Raw genomic sequence first — 21989 nt, 5'->3', positions numbered from 1 at the left:
TTCTAAATCGGCCCATCGATGGTCCGGAAATTAGCGTGTTTTTACATGAGTAGAATGTGTCTTTTTATTTAAAATGCATCTCTGGGTTATTTGTGGGGCATAGGAATTCATTCATTTCCCAAAAAATATATAGTCCAGCCCCCCACAAGGTCCGAGGGACAGTGGACAGGCCCCCTGCTGAAAAAGCTTGCTGACCCCTGATTCTAATCCAATTCCCAGCAGTGCAGGAATATCCAGCTGTCACGTACTGGGATCAAACCTGCAACCTTAGCATTATCAGCATCGTGCTCCAACCAACTGAGCTATCCAGGCCGATGTTCTCTACTTCTTTAAATATTTCAAATCTTGCCCTACTTTCCAAAAGTTAAGGCTTTGATCCAAAGGAACACACAACCCAAAAGATGTAAAGGTCTGCATTTGCCACCGCTGGCACACAATCAAACTTGTTTTGACACTAGAGAGTATTTCCATAGCAATGATCATATGGAATGTGGCTTTCTCGTGTTCAAAAAGGCAAATACAAAATAGACGCGTGGACGCTAGGTCTGCTTTTCAAAAATCTAGGGTTTGAGCTGGAGCTCAAGGGGATGAAGCAACTCCCCTATGAAGAATGGTTCAAGCATTTGGAATTTTTTGTTTTAGTTGAGGAAAGGTGAGTCAGAGGCAACAAGGCAGAGAAGTTCATAGAAGTATGCATGGCATAGAGAACGTGGAGAGAGGAAAGTTTCCCTCTTGCTCTTATAACACAAGAACTCCTGGACGACGCAGGATAGATAAACATACAGTGGTACCTCGGGTTACATACGCTTCAGGTTACAGACTCCGCTAACCCAGAAATAGTGCCTCAGGTTAAGAACTTTGCTTCAGGATGAGAACAGAAATCATGCAGCGGCGGCGCGGCGGCAGCAGGAGGCCCCATTAGCTAAAGTGGTGCTTCAGGTTAAGAACAGTTTCAGGTTAAGAATGGACCTCCAGAACGAATTAAGTACTTAACCCGAGGTACCACTGTATTTCTTCACATGGTGCACTGTTAAACTATGGAATGAGCTTCCACAGGAGGCAGTAATAGCCAGCGAGCCTTAAAAGAGGATTAAACAAATTCATGGAAAAGAGGTCTATTGGCCAGGAGGTAGATGCAGTAATGCTTCTGAATAGCAGTTGTTAGAAATCACAGGAGGAGAGCATGCTCTTATGGGTTTTCCATAAGTATCTGGGTGGCCACTGTGAAAACAGGATGCTGGACTAGATGGGTCCAATGGCATAGCGGGGGGGGGGGGCTGTTGCCCTGGGTGCAAAATTTCAACACCTGCTGCTGCCTCAGTACAACTGTGCACTTCCATCACTGAGCTCTGTTGAAAAAGGAGAACCAGGAAGTGACCTCTACAGACAATGGAACGACTCTTCTTTTCTTATCTTTGTTGCTGCGATCTCCTGGGTAACGTGGATGCAGTTAGGCAGTTGAATGTGCATGCATACTCTGTCTGTTTCCCTCCCACCCTCTGTGTGGCCCTGGGCACTCGCAACTCACGCTATGCCACTGGATGAGCCATTGGCCTGATCCAATGTTTTTTGTGGGGGGTTTTAATGTTTTTATGACACCTGTACCCAAACCTAAGGGACGCAGATGGTGCTCTGGGTTAAACCACAAAGCCTAGGGCTTGCCGATCAGAAGGTCGCCGGTTCGAATCCCGGCGACGGGGTGAGCTCCCGTTGCCCGGTCCCTGCTCTTGCCAACCTAGCAGTTCGAAAGCACATCAAAGTGCTCCAGCGGGAAGGTAAACGGCATTTCCATGTGCTGCTCTGGTTTGCCAGAAGTGGCTTAGACATGCTGGCCGCATGACCCGGAAGCTGTACGCTGGCTCCCTCGGCCAATAAAGCGAGATGTGCCCGCAACCCCAGAGTCGGCCACGACTGGACCTAATGGTCAGGGGTCCCTTTACCTTTACCTTTACCCAAACTTCACAATACTGAATGTTCAGCTTGAAATCTGGGTGGGGCAGGCTGTTCAGGGGTGCAATGCATTCCTCCAAACCACTGTCCTAGAATTACTCAGTGAATTTCATGGCCAGGCAGGGATTTGAACCCTGGTCTCCTAGGTCCTCTAGCCCAACACTACAACCACTACCCCAAACTGGCCCTTATTCTTTGGACCAAGTCCTGTACCAGCTTTATACTGAGAATCTTCTGTAATCTGACATCGTTCTCTTGCAAGCAAGCACCACATTCATGCGCGGCCATCAGCACATAGGTCGGGCTCATTAAGAAAAGCTGGGTCAACTCCTACACCCGCCCCACTGCTACAGCTGACCCCAGAGAATACTTTTCTCTCTAATGCAATGCTTTCCCAGCGTCCCTGGAGATGTATTCATGCAGAGAATATTTCTGTGAACGAGCATCTCCATGGATACATACAACCTTGCGCTCATGGTGGCACATTTTTCAGCAATCACAAGGTTCTGCTCCTAGGAAGTTAAGAAGGAGCCAGCAGGCAAACCCTCAGCATGGATGGATGTCCCTAAGGGGACATGCTGCCTGCATTCAGAATCAGCTCTGACTGGGAAGCAGGCAGGAGAAAGGGGCTACTGGAAAGCAGGAAGCCTGCCTGAAGCAGGAAGTAAAGAGCCTTGAAAATAACATTCCTCGCAGCCAGCAGAGACCTCCGTCATGCTGCTCACACCTCAGGATCAATGAGAGCACTGTGCTGCTTATGGAAGCAAAAGAACCCCACCCACTAGGACCACAACTCTAAGGAACATATTGACCGTTGCAGATTCAGCAGCAGCTGGTGACAGGGAGTTACAGTTTGGCCCGAGCATCCAATTCCAACTGTTTCTTCATTGCTCACGTACCAGAGTGTTCACAGGCTGTAATCGCAGCAGGGAAGCCCATATCCCCATCTTTAGAGGTGGAGAGCAGATACTCTGCAGGGAAACAGTGGGGAGGGGGGGAGAGAGTCCTTGACTCTGAGCTCCTAGCCGAAATGAGACAGGATTTCCAGCAGAGCCCATGTCGCATCACCACCCAAGCTTGGGCTTAATTAGGAACACTAACTTAATCAGTATGATATTGTACTTAATTAGAAATAGAGCAGAACATTCCATCTTGAGCTTCGGAATGGAATCAAAGTTGAAAGAAGCCCAAAGGGTGCTTGGAACCTATCTGCAAGTGTGTGTTTGCAGGGAGACACAAGACAGAGTTTCTCCGGGACTGCAGTATGCTCCAGATTATGGATTTTCAGATTTTGAATGCTCCCATGCATCAAAAGTCCTTGCACGTATAGAGCTAGCACATCAGGGAGAAAGGTGGATTAGAACCCAGTATTTATGATTGATTGCTTGACTGTTAGAGTTCCTCCAAAGAGCTCAAGCAGGCATGCACAGTTCACCCCATTCACTATTCCATCCTCACAACAACCCTGTGAGGTCAGTTAGGCTGAGGGACTGTGACTGACCCAAGGTCACCCAGCGAGCTTCATGGTTGAGTGGGGATTCAAATCTCTGGTCTCCCAGGTCCAGCACTAGAGTTCTCTCCCTCCCTCCCTCCCTCCCTCCCTCTCTCGCTCTCTCTCACACAGAGACACACACTCAAAGGTTGGCACACACACTTAAAAATGTGGCCCTGCAACCATCGTCTGAAGAAGTTGGTAAAGTTCTGTGAGGACTCTATCATGAGTTTTTGCTGAGCTTCACTAGGACTTATCTATCTGTCTGTCTGTCTGTCTAACTTTTATATAACACTTGTAAAGCACCTATAATTTGGTGATGATGGTGATACATGCTCTACAAATATTAAAAGATAAGCTACTCCCTGCTGGCAGGCCCACCATCAAATAGACATGACACAAAAGGAAAAGGGAATGCAGAGGGAAGAGGAAAAGCAGACATTCAAGCAGCCGCTCCTTCGCTAGCCAATCAGCTTGCTCTTCTCCCTGTTGCCAGGATGGTCTTCCAGGGAGGGGAGGGGGCCGTTGGTGCCCTGACACAAGAAAGAATCAAGACCACACCTCTCTTTATCTCTGCAGTCCCAGGGAAACTAGCAGTAAGAGCAGTGTGTCCTTCCTTGCAAGACATGAAATGTATACCAGGCAGTGGAATTTTTAAAATGAATACCGAGGGTGGGGAAATGATTTTCATCAGGACCACAACATCCCTTCACTCTCGGTATGGAAATTATTACCCTTATTTTTTAAAAGCAAGCAGTCCTCAAGCACGGTGGGGTCCTGATGAAAATCACCCTGCCAATGCTCAGTATTTATTTCTTTATTTATTTAAACTGCTGGGACACTGATTGGTATAATCAGAGTTAGACCCTGATTGGTATAAGCTCTCAGGTCATATCTATGCTTTAGCCAATAAATGAGTAGATAAAAACTACTTTGCACGAGACTTGATGGTTCGACCTCAATCTGCATTTCCTGGCATTGTGGCAGCATTGTTGCATCGTTCTGATGGCCAGCAACAAATACTTCTTATCTATTAATAATAAATATAGCACTTAGGCTACAATCCTAAACACACTTTGCAAGTCCCACTGAAGTCGGGGGGGAGGGTAATTCTGAGAAAAGCTGCACAGGACCAGCCCTAAAAGTATGAATGTATCACTTGTTCTAACTGGCTCAAGCACATCGCAGGCATTAAAACGGATGGCACTTGGCTAACGGATGGAGACTACTGCAATCCTTACCCATGAAAGCACTGAGTTTGGTCATCTGGAGTTTTGGAGCACATTGTCAGCAATATGCTGATGACACACAGCTCTGCTTCTCCTTTACATCTGCAGGTCTGGCAGAGGATGTGCTGGACCTTTGTCCTGCCTCAATAATGGACTGATTTGAGAGCCAATAAACTGAGGCTCAGTCCAGATAAGACCGAGGCACTGTTAGCTCCCAGTACATTTCTGAGCACAATTCAAAGTGTTGGTGCTGACCTTTAAAGCCCTAAACGGCCTCGGCCCAATATACCTGAAGGAGCATCTCCACCCCCATTGTTCTGCCTGGACACTGAGGCCCAGCTCTGAGGACCTTCTGGTGGTTCCCTCACTGTGAGAAGTGAGGTAACAGGGAACCAGGCAGAGGGCCTTCTCGGTAGTGGCACCCACCGTGGGGAATGCCCTCCCATCAGATGTCAAAGAAATAAACAACTATATGACATTTAGAAGACATCTGAAGGCAGCCCTGTTTAGGGAAGTTTTTACTGACTGATGTTTTAATGTATTTTTAATCTTTTGTTGGAAGCCGCCCAGAGTGGCTGGGGAAACCCAGCCAGATGGGTGGGGTAGAAATAATAAGTTGTTGTTGTTGCTGCTGTAGTAGTAGTAGTTCCCTACACCAGATGGCTGGGAGGCTGCCTGCTTTTGATGGGGTTACACTCCCTCTGGTATTTCCAGATCCATTGCTATCATTTGAGGCTCAGGTGGCCACAGTGGCACAGAGTGCCTTCCATCAGCTTTGGCTGGTGGCTCAACTGCACCCCTAACTGGGCAGGGATTGCCTAACCTCTGTCATTTATTGCTCCGGTAACCTCTAAGGTTGGGTTACTGCAAAATGTTATACCTGGGGAACCTCTGAAGACAAAAATCAAGGCTCCTCTGTATGACCTGTTTATTGAGCATTGATCCCTGATTTGCTTGCAGAAAGCTTATGCAGTGGTTAGACTACGTCTGGTTTTTATCATTAAGCATTCCTCCCAATTTGCTTGCAGGAGGTTTCACATGTCTTCCCATTAATCATTCGCTCACCCCACACTTTTCGACGCATTTCACCATCACTTTCCTAACTGCTTAAAGTCTGCTGCTGCTGCTACTGTTTTTTTAAGTGGATTTGTTATGCTAAGTCAGCAAAGCATTTCAATTCACTTTAATTGTGCAAACCTCAAATTCCAGTAAGCACTTGATTTGCTCCCACAAAATAATGACAGTCTGGAAAAGCTCCTCATAAAGTCAAGACAGAAAATATGGTATTGGCAGAAAGTTGTCCAGAGCCAATGAAATGGCATGGGATATACAGGAAGGGGGTGTTTATAAGCTTTGGATTAACTTAATATAGCATTTCACTATCCACAATGCATGCCAGTCCCTCTCTTCCAAATTGTGATCATGAACTCACTTGCCTTTGCCCGCTAGCTTGGAAGGAAGAAGCTTTCAGAAACTCATGAATTACTGTGCTCATAATTCTGTCCCGTAACAGTGCTCAGAGACAAGGTTATTCAAGTTTGAAATTGAAATGCTACCATATTCCCTTTTAAAAAAGCAGTTGGGAGAGATCACAATGTCAAAGGAGTCAAATGCAAAAAAATGAAATAAAAAATCCATGTGCCAGACTCTCCAGAGGCCAGAAAAAGAAGCAAAGCATCACTGTGGCTGACTGAAAATGCATATTCAATCCATTAGGTACAAGGGGTGACCAAAGCTCTCCTGAAGGGAATTGTCTGTTTTCTTCCAGACATACAGAGAAGCAGGATGTGCATACCAGATTCCAAAGCAAGGAAGCCGTTTTTTGCTACTAGGAATCCTCCGCCTCAATACCACCACCACCCGCTTCAGGAATGCAAGGTATGCTAGCTTCTCCTCCCCTCCCCTATATTCATGGTTGGATGGTGAGAAAACATGCTACAGAGCTGCTTACCTCTTGTCTAAGAAGCATTCCTGCTAGAAACCAGCCTCAGAAATGGACTTAGTGCATTTGCAGAAATGTAAGGATTGCAGACCCTAGATCATGGGTGGGAAGCTGTGAGTCACTTAAGGGCCACATTCCCTTCTGGGCAACTTTCAGGGGCCACATACCAATGATGGGTGGGGCAAAAGTGGTCAGAGCAATCCATGTGATTCTACCTCTGTACAGAAGGGTACAACCCACCCACACTAAAGCCAAGAGTCTTCTATGTACCCACCCACAAGCCTCTCCACCCAGGAACTCCATCCAGCTCAAACCATAGCTCAGTTGGCAGAGCATGAGACTCTGAACCTTAGTGTCATGTGTGTGAACCCCACGTTGGGCAAAATATTCCTACACTGCAGGGGGGTTGGACTCGATGATTCTTGTCATGGTCCCTTCCAACTCTATAATTCCATGATTCTATGGAACGATTGACGTTATGATTGTTCAAGGACACATTCCATCCAGGCAAAAGCACTTGAGGGGGTGGCAAGGAATCTCCATGTTTTCTTCTGGTCCTGTCCATCATTCTCATACGGCCTCCAGAAGGTTGACCAGAAAATAATGTGGCCCTTGGTTGGGCTGAAAAAAAAACCCTACCCCTGAGATAGATGATAGATGAGAGAGAGAAAGAGAGAGAGAGAGAGAGAGAGAGAGAGAGAGAAGAAACTTTAGCAGAGAAGGGAGGCACCACTGCTGCAATCCTTTGTAGTGCAAAGTTTGTTCCCTATTCCTTAAGAAATGGATCTTTGCTCAATGAGCTTGATGTCTGCAGCTTACAAGTGATGCACTGAAAAAGCTAGTCAGTGAACACCCCCAGAGAACTGCCTAAACTCGGACATTTATTGCTGACTCGCCGCCACAACGATTGCTAATCATAACCCTGCTGCTGCTGCTGCTGCTGCAGGGTTTGTACTTGACCCACAGTAATGTTGTGTTAAATTACTGCTAGACAATCACATTTTTATTGCTTTCACCACCACTGGGATGTTGGAAAGAGGGCAGTGCAGAAGGCCTGGGAGTACAGGGGGGCTACTTCTGTCTTCCTAGGCAGGGGAGAAAACAAACAAATATTGAGCAGAGTGGAAAATCCTCCGTACTTCCTTGCATGCAAGGGAATTGCTACCCTTTTGCTTCTCAGCTTGGAAGGAGGAAGCGGAGAGGTGGGTGTCATCCAGAGGAATTTAGCCCCTATTGCAATCCTGATGTTATTAACTTTCAGTGTAAATTATTAGATTTTTAAAGAGGTTTTCAATTATTTTTAAAACTTTTAAAATTGCATTCTATTGTTGCTGTGCTTGTAATGCTGGGCTCTTCTGGGAAGGGCAAGAAATGATAGAAGATATAGATAGATAGATAGATAGATAGATAGATAGATAGATAGATAGATGATAGATTAGATAGATAGATAGATAGATAGATAGATAGATAGATAGATAGATAGATGATAGATAGATAGATAGATAGATAGATAGATAGATAGATGATAGATAGATGATAGATAGATAGATGATAGATAGATATAGACAAATGAGAGAGAGAAGGAGAGAAGGGGGGACCATGAGCTGGCAAAGGGTCAGTATGCTGGATTATGACTGAGGAGACATGGGCTCACATCCCTGATAAGCCATGAAAATCATTGTCATTGAAGCAGTCACTATCTGAGCCTAGGAGAGAACTCTTCAACCTTCAGCCCCCAGCTGGCATTGGACTACAAAACCCATCATCCATAGCCAGCTTAGTCAACAGGGAAGATAGGAGTTGTAACAAGATTGAAGAACAGTGGTTTAAGATACCTAAAAAGTGGGAATTATCTGCCAGGCCAGACCTGTCCTCCAAGCCTACGACACTGGCAAATATCACCTGCTGGCATGTTATCATCATTCTTTCTGGAAGGGGAGCCCACGAGTTAAGCTCCCCCAAATTCTTCCTCCACTACACTGCTGCAGAGCACGTTTCTCATCTTGAACTCTCCAAGGTCCTGCAACTCCAGCCATACCTACAGCTAGCACTGTCCTCAGGTGACCTGTGTAAGGCCAGGACTAAACACACGAGACCTTCTGCATTTGGAGCATGTGCTTTGCCACTGAGCTATGATCTCTGCCTCTTCCAATAACATGACACTAAAAAAAAGAGAGAAATGAATATCACAGACACCAAAAAGAAGGGTGCTTAATTTATACAATGTGCTCAACAAGTTTTGCTCAAAAATTGCTCAATTGGTCAATCCAAAATGATAATAATCTAACATTGATTAAACAAGTGTTTAAGCAACCTTTAAAAAGTATAAAAACATAGAATGTATTGTAATAAAAATTCTAGTGAGTTAGATAACTAAGGAAAAACCCTATGTTGAACGAATATCATTGCTATTTACTTATTTTTATACCACCCTTTTTCTGCAGATCTCAGGGCAGTTCACGACAAACTAGAGGCAGCCACAACACAACAGGAACAACCGACACCTAAGGCCTAAGATCATACTCCCTCCTTTGTGAATATTTATGAAAGCCAGGGAGTGGGGGGGGGGGGCAAAGTTACTGGTGATGTTATGATTTTAATGGATTGTAACAAAACAATGTAAACTCAATAAAAATTATTATTAAAAAAAGAGAAGAAAGAAAGAAAGAAAGAAAGAAAGAAAGAAAGAAAGAAAGAAAGTCCTCTGAAGATGCTAACATTCATATACTTTTTGAATCACACCTCCAACCACTTTCCACTTGTACTCTACACTACTTTCCTTTTGTGGCTAATGTGGGAGTCGTGATGAACCTTAGCCTATGTGGGCTATGACTGCTAATATCGAGCTGTCTAGACACACACAAAAAGTTACAAACCTTCTTCTGGGACCCAGGAAAGCCCAGGGGCTGACAAAATCAGACACTCAAAATGGAAAATATACAGGGTGACTAGTGTATCAGCGCACTTTCGCTTCATCCTCCTGAATGTGGCAGAGGTTGCGCATCCCCCACAAGGAAACGCAGCCGCTCAAAACTCTTTTCCTGCCTGCTGAGTCCTTAATTACAATGGTAATAGGCCATGTTGCTTTAAAGAGGCACAGTTACCCACCAGCTGCATCTCACTTTGCACTATTTTCAAAACTTTGGTTTATTTAGGGCAACATCCAACAACGCGATACATGAGCGCAAGGATCTCTGCATGTGCAATGGAACTTTGAACCCCCCACCTCGTCCCTGGCATGCCCCACACTATCCCCACATCTGACCGTGAACAGATTTAGGGAGCACGAAGGGGAGGAAGAGAGGGGATTTCCATTGAAATCCCTGTGCTGGGTGGGAAGATATATGGAATGTTACACATTGGATACAATCCTTACTTAGTACATTTTTTAAATATATCCTCTCCCTCCCCCAAAAGAGCTTAATGCAGCAAAAGGGCCACATTCCTTTCTGGACAACTTTTTGAGGGCCACATGCCAGGGCTCGTTGGGGGCAGAGGCAGAAAAGCAATGAATTTAAAATTTACCTTTGTACAGTAGTCTATTTTCTACTCACACACCTCCATCCCTCTCTCTACCCCCATCCAGACAAGCAAAAGGCCTTATCTGAGTTCAAGGCCACGTGGGTGACCTGTGGAGGGCCAGAGAGAGGTTCGGAGGGCCATATTTGGTCTCTGGGCCTGATTTCCCCCAACACTGAGTAAAAAGTGAATGGCTTTGTAGCACCCGCTTTCCTGTATGTGTGCTCACATGCCGACACAAACATTTAATGTGTCTTGGATTCAGGAAAAGCATAATTTACCCCCCTTATTCATTTGCTACTTAATCGCTGCCACTTATTTCTCCATAGATCATTCAGACAGCGGTGGGGGGATGTTTTATAGCAAACATAAACCTGCAGCATAGAAGACAGCTTAACAATGTAACTTGATCTCACCACACATGCGATACAGGAACTTTTGCATTAGTGACTTGGTAGAGGGGTATAAAAAAAAACTCACTGCTTCTTCTTTGCCAGACAAGGGGTAGAGTGTTATAAGGAGCTAGCTTGCTTGGGATCAAAGAAAGAGTTACTGGGGTGTTTGAAAACACACAAAGAAACAATTGTATGATTTACCCCAGGCATAGACAAACTCGGCCCTCCAGATGTTTTGGGACTACAACTCCCATCATCCCTGACCACTGGTCCTGTTAGCTAGGGATCATGGGAGTTGTAGTCCCAAAACATCTGGAGGGCCGAGTTTGCCTATGCCTGATTTACCCTAACAGTACGCTGATTCTTTGCAATTATTGAGGCTGCAATCCTGCGCACACAGAGTAAACTGGCTTCCGAGTAAACATGCATAAGGTTGAGCAGCAATGGTTTCAGTTTCAAAGGCTTATCATTTAACATAATGGAAAAAACTTTATCATGCAGGTTAAATATAGGGACCTAGGATGCTGCTTTATACCAAGCCAGAAAGTGGGTCCATCTAGCTCAGTAGTGTCTACACAGACTGGCAGCAGCTCTTCCTGGTTTCATGGAATCAGAGAATGTAGAGTTGGAAGGGACCCTGGGGATCATCTAGCACACCAGCAATGCAGGAATCTCAGCTGAAGCATCCATGACAGATGGCCATCCAACCTCTGCTTAAAAACCTCCAAGGGAGGAGAGTCCACAGCCGTTCCACTGTCAAACAGCTCTTACCATCAGACAGTTCTTCCTGATGTTTAGTTGAAATCTCATTTCTTGTAACTTGAAGCCATTGATTCAGGTCCTACCCACTGGAGCAGGAGAAAAGAAGCTTGCTACATCTTTCATCTGACAACTCTTGAGATATCTGAGATATCTGAGGATGGTTATCATATCTGAGATATCTGAGGTTGGACTCGATGGCCCTTGTGGTCTCTTCCAACTCTATGATTCTATGATTCCTCTCAGCCTCTTCTTATTCGGGCTAAGCGTACCCAATGCCCTCAACTGTTTCTCATAATGCTTGGTTTCCAGACCTTGGTTGCCCTCCTTTGCACACATTCCAGCTTATCAACAGCCTTCTTAAATTGTGGTGTCCAGAATTGGCCACAATATTCCAGGTGTGATGTGGCCAAGGCAGAATAGAGTGGTACTATTACTTCCCTTGATCTGGACACTATACTTCTCTCCGTGTAGCTTAGAATAGCATTAGCTGTTTTTGCTGGTGCATCACACTGTTGACTCATGTCAAGCTTGTGGTCTGCTAGGACCCATAGATTCTTTTCACGTGTGCTACTGACAAGCCAGGTGTCTCCCATCTTATATTTATGCAGCTGTTTCTTCCTGCCTAAGTGCAGAACCTTACATTTGTCCCTATTGAAATTCATTTTGTTAGTTTGGGCCCAGTTCTCCAATCTGTTAAGGTCATATTGAATCCCAATTCTGTCTTCTGTGTTTTGTGTCACCTGCACATTTGATGAGCATCCCCTCAATCCAAGCCATTTATAAAGACATTGAACAATGATGGGCCCTGAAGCATCCTACTTGTCACTTTTTTCCAGAGTGATGAAGAACCATTAGTGAGCCCTCTTGGGTTCGGACAGTCAAACAGCTACAAATCCACCTAACATTAAGCTCATCCAGCCCAGCTTCTCTGCAAGAACACTCCCAGTCCTACCTGGAAATGATGGGGATGGAACAAACCTGGGAACTTCTGCATCCATAGCAGACACCACTGAGCCCTTTCTCTCCCACTACAAACATGTGTCAAGCATTTATGTCAAACAGTCTGTATGATAATTCATGGTAATGTCCCCGCACTGAATCTTATGTCAAAACTATTTTGTACCTATTATCCATCTCTGAAGTTTAAGTAGTTCTGGCATTTTTCAGACAAAATGTATTTATTTGGATAATTCATACCCCACACTTTCCATCTCAAAAGAAATAATCAAGGCACCTTACATCCTTCAACAAATACAAAATAAATCCCCTTGATGCAAGCCCATTTGCAAACTGTCCTCCAACTCCCCATAGCAACATATTTCTTTTTAAAATCCTGCTCTTCCGCTGGAAGAAGACTCCCATAGCAGCTTACAGAGATCTGGGGGGGGGGGGGAACAGCCACTGTATTCATGCTTACAATTTAAAAGATGTCACATAAAAGGAAAAGCGATTGGGAGGGAGAGGGAAAAAGCAAGTTCAGGCACTAGTTCCTTGCTTTTGAAATGACCAGGTTCATGGGGGGGGGGGAGAGAATTGGAGAGGTGGAGCTAAATGTTCCTGGTATTTCAAGCAGAGCCAATGTACTCATTGGAGAGGTCCTCCAGTTACCACTGTACCTCCCTCCCTCTTTCTCTCCTGCTTCCTGATGGAACGGCTGCTTCCATGCCAGCTACTCTGTCTTTCTTGCTATCTTCCACATTGCCAATCCAAACACTTCAGGAGCCTCTCCCTGCCAAACCCTGAAAATCCTCCGCTGAGCCATCCCGTCCATTTGCACAGACTTGCTTATTTACTAATCCCAACCCTTGGATCTGAGATCGCTAAGTTGTGTCTCTTCCCAACCCCAGGAAGGGAGGGGAGTCTGGCGGCAATACCACCTGCATAGCACTGGGGTGGGGGGATGACCGAAGCAATGGGGTGCCATCATTCCCCGCCCCCTGCAAGTCTCCAGAGTGGAAGCATGGAGCATTGGTGTCAAAGCACATCGCTCTAACCACAATTTGGTTCCATTATGATTTGGTTACGTGATGAAGTCATGTCATTAGGAAGAATTTTCTGGTGGTAAGAGCTGTTTGGCAGGCGAACGGACTCCCTCAGAAGGTGGTGGAATCTTCAGTGGAGGTTTTTAAGCAGAGGCTGGATGTCCATCTGTCAGGGATGCTTTAGCTGAGATTCCTGCATTTCAGGGGGTTGGACTAAATGTCCACTCGTGTCCTTTCCAACTCTACAATTCTATGAAGCCAAATCCAAGTGTGGGCAATGTTTCTCTGCCCCTACTCACTCTGAAGCCTTGTGGGAGAAATAATGGCACCTGCCATTGGCAAATTCTCCCCATCCTTCCCAATTGTTTGTGGTCGTGCCTCCAAAATCTCACCCTGGCTCATTCAATGTGGGAGCATTTGGCTTCCACTAAGCAACAGAAAACCAGCAGGAGATACTTTCCCTGCCTCGTTGCCTGTATCTCCATGGCAGGAAGTCCCTTCACCTGCAGGATTTCTGTATGTTATGCAGCTGTCAGGCATAGGGGAGGAAGCGTAAATGACAAACCAAAATGAATAGCGAGGTTTGCGCTGTTCTCCCAAGTCTCCTATCAATGATCTCTTTCATTGTTTACCATGAGGCCTTCCAAATCCCAAACCAGGAAGGTAGGAGGGGCTCCAATTAAAACAGGCTGCTTCCAAACGCAGTGGGGCAACAGTTTGCCTAGATAGGGGGATGGAACAAATCACCCTCCAGAATCTACGAATCTTTCCTTCTGGGTCTTCTCCTGCTGGCTGAAATATCTCACATTGCGATGGTTCCTGACTTCCCCCTCTCACTTACAAGGGCAGGGCAGGCCAGTAAAAACAGAGCTCCATCCTGGTAGGAAATCATGCATGCATTTTAATGTGCCACCTGCTTACACAACTCACATCGGCACAGCCTTAAATATAAACAGACAGCCTCTTCCTGGCTGTTAGACGGAGCCCTTACCCTACCCCGACTTGTTCTCGGAACACGCCAAAATTACAGCTCTGTGGAGATCGGCATATTTAAGGGTAGGATGCATCTCCCCCTCCCTCCTCCCACCACCACATCTTTTTCTTTTTTAAAAAAGAGAGTTTGGAGCATAATAAATAGGGTATTCATTATGCGCCGACCCTAAAGATTGTATCTTTGGAGAATATCCTAAAATTAGCACTGAAAGCGCCCTTACGAGCTAAAAGGGAAACAAATGGAGATTCCAGGCTGATCCTCAAGTTACAAACGCAACTCATGCATAGAGAGGTGGACCCACAAACCTGCATTCAGTTTCGCACAAGCACAGTGTGTCGACGGGGTCTGCAATAAAGCTTAGTCTCCCAAGTTGGGCAGAGCTCAGGCCACCCACTAGATTTAATTCACTGTGATAGGCAACTTTACCTAATTTGTAGCTTCCAAAAAAAACAAACAAACCGCAGATTGAAAAACAGACAGGGAGGTTTCAAAGCAAAGGCTGGATGGCCATCTGTCTTGGATGCTTTTGCTGAGATTTCCTGCATTCCAGGGGGTTGGACTAGATGACCCTCGGGGTGCCTTCCGACTCCACAATTCTATGACATCCTTAAAAATTTGCATTTTCTCAGGATTTTTCCAATGCAATTATCCGGCCAAGTAAATGCATATAAAATAATGGGATAAAGGGTGCATAAACATGATTTACATTCAGCTGCATTTTACTCAGAGTAGACCTATTTAAATACCTGGCCCTAAATTCATCATGTCCTTGATTTCAGTGCATGACTGATATTGGTTGTATCCATCACTGTTACTTAAACTATGTATTTTATTGAGTTTTTAAGGGAGTTATTTGAGTTTTCAATAAGTCATTGTAGTAACAAGAACAACAAAGTATATACAATAGAAGAAAACATGTTATCAATCACATGTCCATTGTGGGGAGGGGGGAGAATGGAGCATGCATTATAAAGAATTTCTGGCTATCTCCACTCATGGTGTCATGTTCACCTCCTGAATTGGTCTAGTCTATTGTTGTTGTTGTTGTTGTTGTTGTTGTTGTTGTTGTTGTTGTTGTTGTTGTAGTACCTTGGATCTCGAACGCATTGCAAGTCGAACGTTTTGGCTCCTGAACACCGCAAACCCAGAAGAGACTGTTCCGGTTTGCGAACATTCTTTGGAACCTGAACGTCCAGTGCGGCTTCTGTGGCTTCTGATTGGCGGCAGGAGCTTCCTGCAGCCAATCGGAAGCTGCGCCATGGTTTCTGAACGTTTTGGAAGTCAAACGAACTTCCGGAACAGATTCCGTTCAACTTCTGAGGTACCACTGTATTATTACCCCCCCCCCCCACACACACGGTTTGTGGGAAAAATCAAACAATAAAATTAAGCAATACAATATGTAAAACATCAAGATCCATGAAATAAGCTTCCACTAATTTAATACACTTCCACTCACACAATTACTCACACAAATTCCACATGTGCTGACACACCCATAGCTCAGTCAGTCCACCTCTACACACATCCACCCACACAAACACACTATTCTTCACATTCAACAATTACCCTGGCCCAGCACTGCCCTATGTACATACATAGAAAAGACCACACTGCAACCCTGGCAGCCTATAAGACTAAAACCAAATTCACTCTGAGACTCCAAGATCATGACCAGTGCATTTAAACAAACTGCTTTCCCTTATTCCATTTTGAAATATTGTTTCGTCTTTAAAAGTTTTATTTCCTAACATTTCTAGCTCGTCTTCCAACAACAACAAAAAAGCTTACAGAAAGAAAAATTAGCATACGATGCACCAAAATAACAATAAAACCCACAGATAAAGGAGCAATTAAGAGAGAAGATGTACAGCACCATTAACGAAAAGGAGGCAAGTGAACAAGCGGACGAAATGAGCTGTGCTGCCACCATCAAGAAGATCCTGTCTCTAACAGCTATACAGCTAGTCACCAGAGGCAAGAACTTCCAGAGATGGTCCCCTGAGGAAGGTGTTAATTGGCGGCAGATTCTCATAGGAGAAGGTGCCCTTACAGAAGCTGGGGGCCCTAAAGATATTTGCAGGTATGTCAATGTCATTAGCTTCACTGCACATCTCGGAAAATGGAAAGTGCTTCATAGAGAGAGGACAGGAACCATGTTTTTACGTTGGCATTTGACAACGCGGGTAACAGGATGTGACACACAGCTCTGATAAAAAGGAGAGAAAGAATCGAATTCAAGACCAAGCGATCTGATGATGGAACATCCTTTTTTAAAAAAAAAACTCATCTCGGAATAAACAATTTGGCATCGTGGAATTTCAGGACCGCTTAAAGCTGTACAAGGCAGAGGAGAGACAACAAGAGAGCAGTTGCATTTGGACCATCACGTCTCTGTTTAATAAGGCAAAGTGTGAATGAATCTTTTGTGGCTTCATGGTGTGAGCAAGCAGACCAGAAAGGCTAGAATTAATCATAGTTTCCTGTTACGTCCGAGTTACTATGGTTACCAGCTTTAGCAGAAGCCTGGCCATACTTTGGAATGGGTTCAGCATCCTGGCTTGTTCTGAAGGTGCTAGCCACAGTTTCCAGTGAGATTGAACAGGAAACTATGGCTACTGACTTTTTGGGTTGGTTATTCATCCCATAAAGGGAGCAGCGAAGAGAGTAAATGCCTTTCATATCTCACTTCATTAAGTCGAGATATGATCAGCCAAACCAGGCCAGTGAGTCTTATACAACCAGTGATGTGGGAAGAATTCCCCACCCTCACCAGCTCTTTATTTTTGTTTGGGAAAATTTCTGTTTCGTATATTTGTTAATAAAAATGAATGGATGCCAGTTGGGAAATACAGTGTTAGGTAGACCTGGCAGCTTTCAAGTTTTTAGCTTTGCTCATTAAATACAACTAAAATAAACATGTTAAATCAAGGCATCAAAAAAAATTCCAATGCAAATTATCTAGAAAATTCATTGCACTGTAAACAGTGGCAGCAACTCAACACCTAAAGCTTGGATGGGGAACCTGTGGCCCTCCAGATGTTGTTGGGCTCCATTAACCATCAGCCCCAGCCAACATGGCCAATGGTCAGGGATGATGGGAGCTGTAGTCCAACAGAGTTCCCCATCCATGATCTAAAACAAACAAACAACTCTGCTTCCATTGCCTGACTCTTTGTGTGATCCTAAGAGGTCTTTGGGGTGTCCGTGGGCAGAGCATTACAGCAAAATTGCAACAATCTGCTGAATCTCATCCCAAAATAATTTCTCTCAGCATGCATAACAAGCAAACAAATATATTCTTCCTTACTTAGAGGTCTCTTACCTGTGAAGATGCAACCACAAGTCCCCACTGTATATTTCAGCAACAGTCTTTAAGGTGATCAGCAAGAGGAAGATGTTTTTTGAACAAGAGCCTGGTGAAGAAATGAGAAATTGTTTTGAACATGAAAACTATATTGGCCATGATACGTGTATCACATCGAGGGACAGATACACACACAGAGAGAGACCAGGTTCAGAGGTAACAGGAAACTGTGGTTTCCTGCTACACAAACAAGCTTGCGCAAGCTTTGGCCTGACAGATTTTCCCAGCCTTCTCCTCATCTGTTGTGGCCAAAAACTGGAGAACAGAAGCATCCATTTCCACTACCAAACAAATAACGGTTCCCTGTTACATCCGAAGTAGGGGGACTGTGGTTTGCTTAAACTGCGGGTAATGAAAACAAGCCAAGTTCACACAGGATTGATTTTACCTGTGTATCACTTATCACGTTTTCCCTTGTGATGGCTTTCCAAGTTAATTAATTAAAGAAATATATAAAGAGAATAAGGCCTTGGGTTTGCGCAATGGAACTCCCCCCTGCCCCCGCCCCCGCCCCCGCCACTTCTCTTCCACATGATGACACAGCATTGTCTCCAAACCCGAAAATGCCAGGGGGAGACCCTAAGTGCTTATCCGCTGATGCAGCAAATATTAGGGTCAGTCTGAAAGCATGCCAGAAATTATGAGCCAGCGCCTCCTAGTATGTGGCACCAACCCAGAATTATGAAGTCACACACACGCACATGTGATATAATTAAGGCACATATCGGTATCTCCTCGATAACGTCAGATAAAAGGCTTCGCATGATGCGTTACTGAGGTCCGAGTTTCCACCCACCCCAAGAGATGACAGCTAATACAGGGGATGATGTGGGTCCAACTTTACAGAGGACACAATTCTCTGTCTGAAGGAAGATTTGAAGGGCTTCCTGATCCAAGTCAAGATTAAAGACATAAGAGTAGGGAGCAACAGGGGCCTTAGATATCTGAAAGAACTCCTCCTCTACAGACCCTCTTGCGTGCTGAGACCAGCAGAGGGGGCCCTCTTGGGAGTTCCTCCACCCACAAAACCTCAGGGGGCAGCAAACCAGGAAAGGGCCTTCTCTGTGGTGGCCCCTAAACTGTGGAACACCCTCCCCATGGAGACACCTTCATTGTACAGTTTCTGAAGGACGCTGAAGACATGTGTCTTCACCTTAGCTTTTGACACTTGAGGAGTGTATTTTTAGGATCGACCTTATTTTTATTGTTGTTGTTGTTGTTTTAAAAAATGTTTCTATTATTGTTCACCTTAAGGTGAAGGGCGGGAAATGAAACAATGGTCATAATAATTGACGTTGCCCATCTGCAGTGAGGAGCACCTGGGCAGCAGAATGAACAGGCTCTCAGCTCACCCAGTCACATTCTTCCCCACTGTGGTGAGGTGTATTGTCCTTGTAATTCAATCATGGGTTGGGAACTTGTGGCTCTCTTGATGTTCAGAACTCCAACTCTCCTCATCACTAGGGCCAACAGGAGGACTCCAACAACATCCAGAGGACCACAAGTCCACCACCCATGATTTAATTTTTTTCTAAATCTGCATCTACATGTGCAAAATAGCTTCTGCATTTCTCCCTCCCTCCCCAAAAATTCTCATTTTGGGTGATGTATGTCCTCATTTTGGGCAATGCACTAGTGGTCACTCTAGCAGCCAATGAAATTGAAGGGAACAGGGATAATAGAATCATAGGACTATAGAGCTGGAAGAGACCGCAAGCGCCATCTGCAATACAAGATGCCCTGAACAGGCACAGGATCAGTGTACAAATCCCCAGGCAGCTTTTAGAACCTCGGCACGCCAGCTGAAGTGAATTCATTTATTCATTTTATGCCGACATCAGGGGCAGAGGAAGGGGGGCGGGGGGTGGGCCACCCCTGGTGTCACCACTGAGGGAGGTGAAAAAATGCCGCCCCTGGTGCCCAATCAGCTTGTTCCACTGCTGGCCGACATCCCTAGATTAGTCTCTTTCATTAAAAAAAACCCTGACTCTGGTTACTCGCAGTGGCAGCCACCATGGTGCTCTTGTGATGTTGCTTGACTCCACCTCCCTTTAGGCCCAGCAAGCAGATCCAATGGTCAGAGCTGATGGGATGTGCAACAGCCTCTGGAGAGCACACTGCACCTGTTTGGTCTCTGAACATAGGGGAAATAGAAGCCCCTTTAAAAAAAATTATAGAGAGAGAAATATTATATCTGGGAGGTTTTTATTTTTGGTCTGTTTGTATTTCGAAGGACCCCCTTGAAATTTTAAGGGCGTTATTCCGACTGGTGAGCTTGCAAGATTGCTTTCCAATAGTATCGGGTTGCTGTTATCACTGCCTGCAACATTTGATCCCTCAAGCCCCTGTTGTTCTCCAGCAACAGCCGCATCACACTGGTATACAAGCTGCTGGTCATCGGAGTCTCTGCCTGTGATTTATAATTCATCAGCCTCTGGTGATCTCATACTTCCCCCCCCCTCCCCAGCCCGCTTTTCTGCTCCACATGCATGTATGTAATGAATTTTAACTCCGATAGTTCTAAGGTGCTGGAAAGGAGGAGGGGAGGGGACCACACATGCACACATTCTCTCTCCCAGACACACATGTACACACAAAATCCCAGTCACTGCAGAATCCCCGCTGTAACGCAGGCTGGTCACTCCAGGCATCAAAACAACAGATGGAGCCCTAGGCATTACCCCTCTGTATGTCTCTCTCTCTCTTTTTCTTTTTCTTTTTCTTTCTCTCTCTCTCCCTCCACCCCCTGCTTCTCACGAGGAGCAAGAGGGGTTTGCAGTCTCCTTTTCATATAATGAGCCCAAGCTTCTGTTTTATTTTATTTTGCTGAGCATTTTGCAAAAAGAACCGAAAGCAGCTGTTTGCATCTTGGATAGCAGAAGAACTTTGCTACCTCTCAAACTGGAAAGCTTCCTTCCTTTCTTTTTTCTTTAAAAAAGAAATGATGGTTGTTATGGCAACTAAGGTTTCTATATTTAAATCCAGGTTTTTGCTGGCAAGTGGAGTCAGCAGCACTAGAACAAACAATAAGCCTCCTGGCTATTGTGCCCTGAGGGTTGCTCTCCTGAGACACTGGAAACAGGAGGCCACAAGGATGGTGGCCCAGTGTCATGGCCAGTGGCAAATGGAAGCTGGCTGCCCCTGTTGCCCAAAGTGAGACGGACGAGTCAATTTCTGATGAAAGGAGGAATCATTCTGCTTTCTCCATCCACCTCCCTCCCTCCTTTCCTCCCTCCCTCTCTCCCTCTCCACAGGCTGCCACAGCACATTACCTCATCTGGGTAACACAAAAGCTGCAGTGCCTGCCCAAACAGATGGCTGGATGGGAAAGCCCTGGCATAATTCTGCCCAGCAGTTCATGATCTTTTCAGTCAATCTCACTGGCTGGCAGGCTTTTCAAGGTCCACTTGCTGAAGGCAGATTGCTGAGGCTTGAGATGGGGAGATCTGAAGACCACCATGGTCAATCGATTGGTTTTTGCCCACAGGCTCTGTTTTCGTACACGGCTGGGGTTGGGACAGCACTGCTAGAGGACCGAGGATAACACCTGAGAAGGGTGTATGGCCTGCATTTCAGTGGCAGAGCAACTACACTTGCATGCAGAAGCTCCAAGGTTTGATCCTTGGCATCTCTAGGTCGGGCTGAGAATGTCTGAATCTCTGGACAGCCAGAGCCAATCAATGTAGACAATACTGAGCTAGATGGACCAATGGTCTGACTCAATATAAGGCAGTCTCCTATTCCTGTGGAACGCCCTCCCACCAGATGTCAAAGAGAACAACAACTACCAGACTTTTAGAAGACATCTGAAGGCAGCCCTGTTTAGGGAAGCTTTTAATGTTTGATGTATTACAGTATTTTAATATTTTTTTGGAAGCCGCCCAGAGTGGCTGGGGAGGCCCAGCCAGATGGGCGGGGTATAAATAAATTCTTCTTTTTCTTCTTCTTCTTCTTCTTCTTCTTCTTCTTCTTCTTCTTCTTCTTCTTCTTCTTCTTCTTCTTCTTCTTCTTCTGCCCTGCTCCGTGCAGTTGTGTTTTCACCCTAGGCAGGACAAAGAAAAGGACCTCTCCATCTGAGAGCAGGCAAGTTGGTGCAGGAAGCAGTGATCCTTAAGGACCTAAGCCACTCAGGGCTCTACAAGATCATCACAAAAACACTCTGAATTGCACCTTGGAAGCAAAGCGATAACCAGCGCAGCTGTTACAAGGCTGGTATCCCATGGTTGAGTATCAACCAACATCTCTGAAGCTGCAATCTGGACCAAGTGAAGCTAGTTAAGACTCCTCAAAGATAAACCTCACAGAGAATTGTGTTGCAGTCTTCAAACCTGGATATATAATTAAGGCAAGAGTAGCC

The 21989-nt window shown here is 45.3% G+C and overlaps 1 protein-coding gene across 9 annotated transcripts in view; it reads right to left on the bottom strand.

Annotated features, from left to right (window-relative positions):
* HIVEP3 (HIVEP zinc finger 3) overlaps positions 1-21989 on the bottom strand; it is a 225489-nt gene that overhangs the window by 86472 nt on the left and 117028 nt on the right. For all 9 annotated transcript variants that reach the window (XR_014528288.1, XM_083512058.1, XM_083512063.1 and 6 more), the window contains exon 2: positions 17591-17681. The gene's annotated coding sequence lies outside the window, so the exon portion shown is untranslated. The remainder of the gene's footprint in view (positions 1-17590; positions 17682-21989) is intronic.

Source organism: Podarcis liolepis (genome assembly GCF_965112155.1).
Source record: "Podarcis liolepis genome assembly, chromosome: 7".
Taxonomy (NCBI): Eukaryota; Metazoa; Chordata; class Lepidosauria; order Squamata; family Lacertidae; genus Podarcis; species Podarcis liolepis.
Note: the sequence above shows the minus strand (reverse complement) of the source record. Positions and strands in the feature narration are given on the sequence as shown.